This window comes from Dermacentor andersoni, chromosome 3 (genome assembly GCF_023375885.2).
Source record: "Dermacentor andersoni chromosome 3, qqDerAnde1_hic_scaffold, whole genome shotgun sequence".
NCBI lineage: Eukaryota > Metazoa > Arthropoda > Arachnida > Ixodida > Ixodidae > Dermacentor > Dermacentor andersoni.
Window position 1 is genome coordinate 140956844 of NC_092816.1, and position 5012 is coordinate 140961855.

The 5012-nt window shown below is 44.7% G+C and overlaps 1 long non-coding RNA gene across 1 annotated transcript; it reads left to right on the plus strand.

The window, feature by feature from the left end:
• Positions 1-2454: 2454 nt before the first annotated feature.
• On the plus strand, positions 2455-4796 carry LOC129383150 (uncharacterized). Its single transcript, XR_008611060.2, has 4 exons — positions 2455-2532; positions 3038-3068; positions 3861-3992; positions 4697-4796. It is a non-coding gene; the product is annotated as an uncharacterized lncRNA (long non-coding RNA).
• The last annotated feature ends 216 nt before the right edge of the window (positions 4797-5012 follow it).

The window sequence follows — 5012 nt, forward strand, 5'->3', positions numbered from 1 at the left end:
AAACGTTCCTCACCTTAACAGGGACTCCTTCATTGATTCTAAGACGCCCTACGTCAATTCTGGAAACTTCCTAACTGAGGCGCCATTAATGAAGAATTACTTGGTTTATGGCCGGATTATAAAATGCTCCTAACCGTAGAGCGTTTCCCTACGTTCGGCAAGGAGTCCTCCATGCTACCCAATAGTTAGGCGCCCTCGGAAGGCCACCGCGAATTCTAAAAGCTTCCTTTCGCCTTCCCTTCGGAAGGAACGCCTCAACAAAGGAAGTGTAACGTTAGAAGCTTCTGGTTTCGAGATTACTTACAAAAAATGCAAAATTTTTGTAATGAATTGCCAAAGTAAAGTGCCGGGACTGTTAAAATTGCATTTTTACTTCTATACCGGGGAATAAATTCAATTTCTTTGGCTAATAACGTAAATATAGTTCACAAATGATGCATGCGGCAGGAAAGCAATCTCACTCTAGCAACTATGGCAGCATCTGAGTTCGGTTGGTCAGGCGTCGCTTTCTTTTTTTTTCTTTTTTTTTTTTTTGTGTGTGTGTGTGTGTGTGTTTGCCATGCTGGGCAAAGCTTATTTCACGGAGGAAGAAAAAGACTTGTTCACAGGTACAGCAATGTGATTGAAAGCAAGAAAACAGACGCTGTGTCCCTGAACGCGAAGACGAAAGCGTGGGAGCGGCTGCGCACAGCATACAATAGCATGCCGCACGTGCGCCGACGCGAAGTGAAACAACTTTTGACGCACGGCATTGCATAGTTCGCCAGTAAGGGGCACACATACACAGCTTCACTGGTCATACACCTTTACAGAATGGAGTGGCACGAAATTTTTTTTGCAAACGGCTCTTTGTACATTCCTGATCTTCGTACAGCCTAATCGCTGGTGCTCACGCGTGTTTCAGAAAGTGTACGACTATTCAATTCGGGTCGCGCATCTAATGAGATTATAGACAAGGTTGTTTCGCTAAAGCATCGGTGACAACATTTGGGAAACTTTCGATACTTGAAAGCACGCCTTGCGCCGAGCGCTAACTTTGTAACAGCGCTAACTTAAACGCAAAGCGTAAGAAATAAAAAAAACGCGAGGACAAGAGAAGGAAACAAAGACGCAGCGCGAAGACACAACCAGTGATGTGTCTTCCTTTCCTTCTCTTGCTCTCGTGTTTTTTTTTTGTTTTTTTTGCGCTTCGCCTCAACTTATGCAGTACCAACTAGCCCGCCAGTCTGTCCTCTAGCGACAACTTGGTGAAAAATTTTCACCGGAAAAACATAAACGATGAACGCGTGTCAATACCAAGTAATTTGATATCCCCGTACCCGCCTACAATGAACCTAAACAAAATTTTGGGATGCCTTTGTTATCGAGAATTTCTGTTCTACAGTCGCCAAGCACAAGTGTTTCTAAACGAAACACCAGAGTGGTAAGCAACACAGTTCTCTAACACCACGCAAACGTCGCGCCCCACTCTCGTCACCAATTCATCGTACTACTTGGGGTTGCCACTTGGACAAAACTTGAGTCAGACACGCCTTACTGTTGAAACTACATATGACGAGAAGACATGCACACCTTCGGAAAAGCCAGGGCGACTTAGACCGCCCAATGAAAAATAGTTTCCTTAATCTTCTAGGCACCTTCTTGCAGAGAGCCAAAGCCTGCCGTTTCTGTGCAGACATTTTGAAAAGAAGAGCGCTACTTGAAAAGCATGAAGCTTCCTTCATTTATTATTAGGCGATGAGTGCATTAGTAAGTCCTGGCCGGCTGAATGTCGCAGCAGCACGTGTAAATGACGCAGCAACACATGTGTAAGCGACTTGATAGGATCTTCGATTGATAGCATTCTCGCAGGCATGCCCTGAAATTGCTAGAAAGAAATAAAAACGTTTTGCGGCACGCTTCGTTTTCTGAATGCAAGCAGCCTTGTGGCACGGGACAGCGGGCCTCACGAGTTCGATATATTGTACGTTCAGTTCGTTACTTGACATGAGTATCGGTCAGGAAGTTTTGCGTCTTCAATATAATCAACTTGCTTTATATGGGTTCGCTAAATGCGGGGTCCACTGTATTGCAAAATCTCTTCTTTTGTGAAAGTGTAATTTCAAGGAAATATTATTTGGAAAAAGACAGGCAGCTTCAAGGCTACTTTGAGATTTCCCCCTCTTTTTGAAGTTTTCTTTATAGCGAACGTACCGACGAACAGGGAGTTATTATGTTGAGAAGATACACTACATCCAACATTTTTCTTTTTTTACTCAGATGCATTGTGACAAGGTTTGCGAAGAAGGCAGGTTCTACAATAATGCTCCAGACGCAGCTGTGTGATAGCCGTCCATCCACCTTGAGTTATGGATGTGCGCATATACATGAGCCTAGTTTTCAAAACGCCTGCCTAACAATGCATTTTACCCTAAGTAAATAGAACCACTGCTCGCAATATTTTGTGCTGATGATGGACGCAGAAAGACTAAGTGGAGCAATACGAAGCTCGGCCTCTGTCTGCCAGATGTACCGCACAATGAGTTCCACCATGTGAGATACCTCTCTAACAACTTAACTCCGATTACTTTGATACTCTGCTTGTCCCACTAAATCTATTGTGCGAGAACCTTTTTCTATGACCGAGTGCCATTTGTATATTCCGGAATGACCAAAAGACGCGAAAATGCAATATCTTGAGGATCATTTTTTGCTATGTCCTTTGTATTCATATTCAAGCTTGCAAGGGGAAATGCTTTCTCTGACAGGGTGCTAGCAGGTAAAGCGCTACCATGAGTACTGGCCTTTTCGGAAATTTTTTTGCTGAGGCAATAAGCCGCAAAACCAACAAAAACTGAACTTGACGCACAAGTGCAAGTGGAAAATAGGTCTGCATACAAGCAAACATGCGAAATGTGTTATGTTTTAGTGGAAATTGAGTAATGAGGTAATCCAAGTAAAAACACAAAATTTGTTGTATTCTGCGCTTCGTTCACGAAGCATCTACCTAGGCCAGTTTATTTAAAGCACTTCTCTAATAAGTGGCAAATTATTTCAGAATTTGGCGCCTGGCCGGTTCCACAGCAAAGGTTCGTAAGCCCGCTTCCCTGCAGGGTGCACTTCTCCTGGGCAACGGTGTGGACGCCAAGAAAAGTGGGATTGCTAACATGAAAACCAAAACCATTGCCTTCATTCCATCTCTGTTCTGTAAGGCCTCTTCACGCGTTCACTCTGACCACAGACAGGGCATCCGAGCTTTGCTCGCGTCTGCTGGATTTTCTCCGGCCGCCCCAATCACACGGAAAGAGCGTAATTGAAGAGGTGGGCGTGGCCGGCTCCTTTTCCACGCCGAGGCCCTCGCAACCGGTAGATATTGATGCGCCGGGAAGGATTTCGAGCACTCTGGTATTGTCGTCGCGGCTTGGATGAGGCGATAAATTAATGTTTTTGCGCTACGTTGTGATCTTTTACTGATTCGAAAATGATGGATCCAGGCATACATAGGGCAACGTGCATGTTGCAGCCTATTTTCCCAAATGCGTTTAACTTTTTTCTGCAGACATACACTCTCTAAATTCATGTGAGTACGTAGAAGTGGAATGTCTCAGCAAAAGATGGACATGTGCTGGAAACGCAGTATACTTGGAAATTCGCTCTCTATATAAACATGTTTCTCATTTTGTGAGCAAGGATCTTGCCCGTCTCTATGTTTTCTGGACTTCTCACTGCACTTGTCGGGTCTACCGCCCCCTACATCGCGGTGATGGATGTACATCATCCCAAGGCCCCTCCCGGTTCCCGTTCACCCGCGAACATAGCTTCGAGGAAGCGAGCAAATACATCGAGCGATAACGAGGACACAGAGCTGTACTCCGCATCAGGTGAGGAGTCCTCGGGAGACAGAGACCGGCATGGCTATTGAGACCGGCATGGCTATTGCATATGGGCGGCCAACGCCGGCCGGCTCCGAAAGGGACCTGCATATGCGAGGTGCATTCGCCTTGTTTACAGAGGTTAGTTGGGCTTGTTTAACCAAAGCAGCATTTATCTCGAGTAACACTCCTGTATACGCTCAAATGCGTACGGCTGACATGAAAGGTTGTTCACTTGTATGCTTTTGGCGCATATGTGCAGCGCGACACTGACAAGCGACAAAGAATGATACGACGCGTCTGTGTCACGCTGCACATATATGCCAAGAACGTTAGCATACCAACTCGCCCTATTGGTTGTGTTGCTTGTGCGATAGTTCCGACTATGCGGGTCTAGAACAGTGTGTCGAAAACAGAGCATATACTAGCAGGTACAATTCGCCCGCTGCACCCGGATTTTCCTCTCCTCTGTCTTTCTTATTTATTTTTTGTCGGCGTTCTAATTTTTCATGTAGCGCTGATTGATGTGCCAGAGTGCATTGTTTTGTAGTAAGTGAAAACATCACGCGCTCCCGCTTATGAGACAGCTGTCATGGCTTCAGCATATACCGCCCGTAATATCTTGGTTGTTCTATCGGCCTAGTCGACGTGAGGCTTGTAAAATTCTTTTTGTGTGTTCAATAAGCGCTGTGTTATAGTAAATTAACCTGAGTAGTATGAAGAGATAAAAAATATGTTTGCCATAATACAGTCTGCAATGTGTGACTTTGCAAGCCAGCCATCTTATCTCATTAGTGCAATAAAAATAACCTGTTGCTGCTCTTACTAGCTTGTTGTATTTCCAGTTGCTTTGAATTCTGCGCTCCAAGGCTCCAAGAACCAACACTCTTCCCCTGCTAGCTCCAGTCATTGGTCATCCATTCCCTTGTACGAAATAAATTTGATCTGGAAGCTCGTGCACCTTGAATCTTTTTCCACTTGCAGAGTTACTGCTACGAAGCAGCTGTTTAGTTTGCGGTATGATTGAATCGTAAAAATAAGGCTTGCATAAAATGTTCGCATGTGAACATTTCAAATGTGTTTAAATCTACGTTTCTGAAACGCATATATCAAAATGCTCAGCTGCAGTGAACCATGGTTAGTGATGAATGACGGTAATGG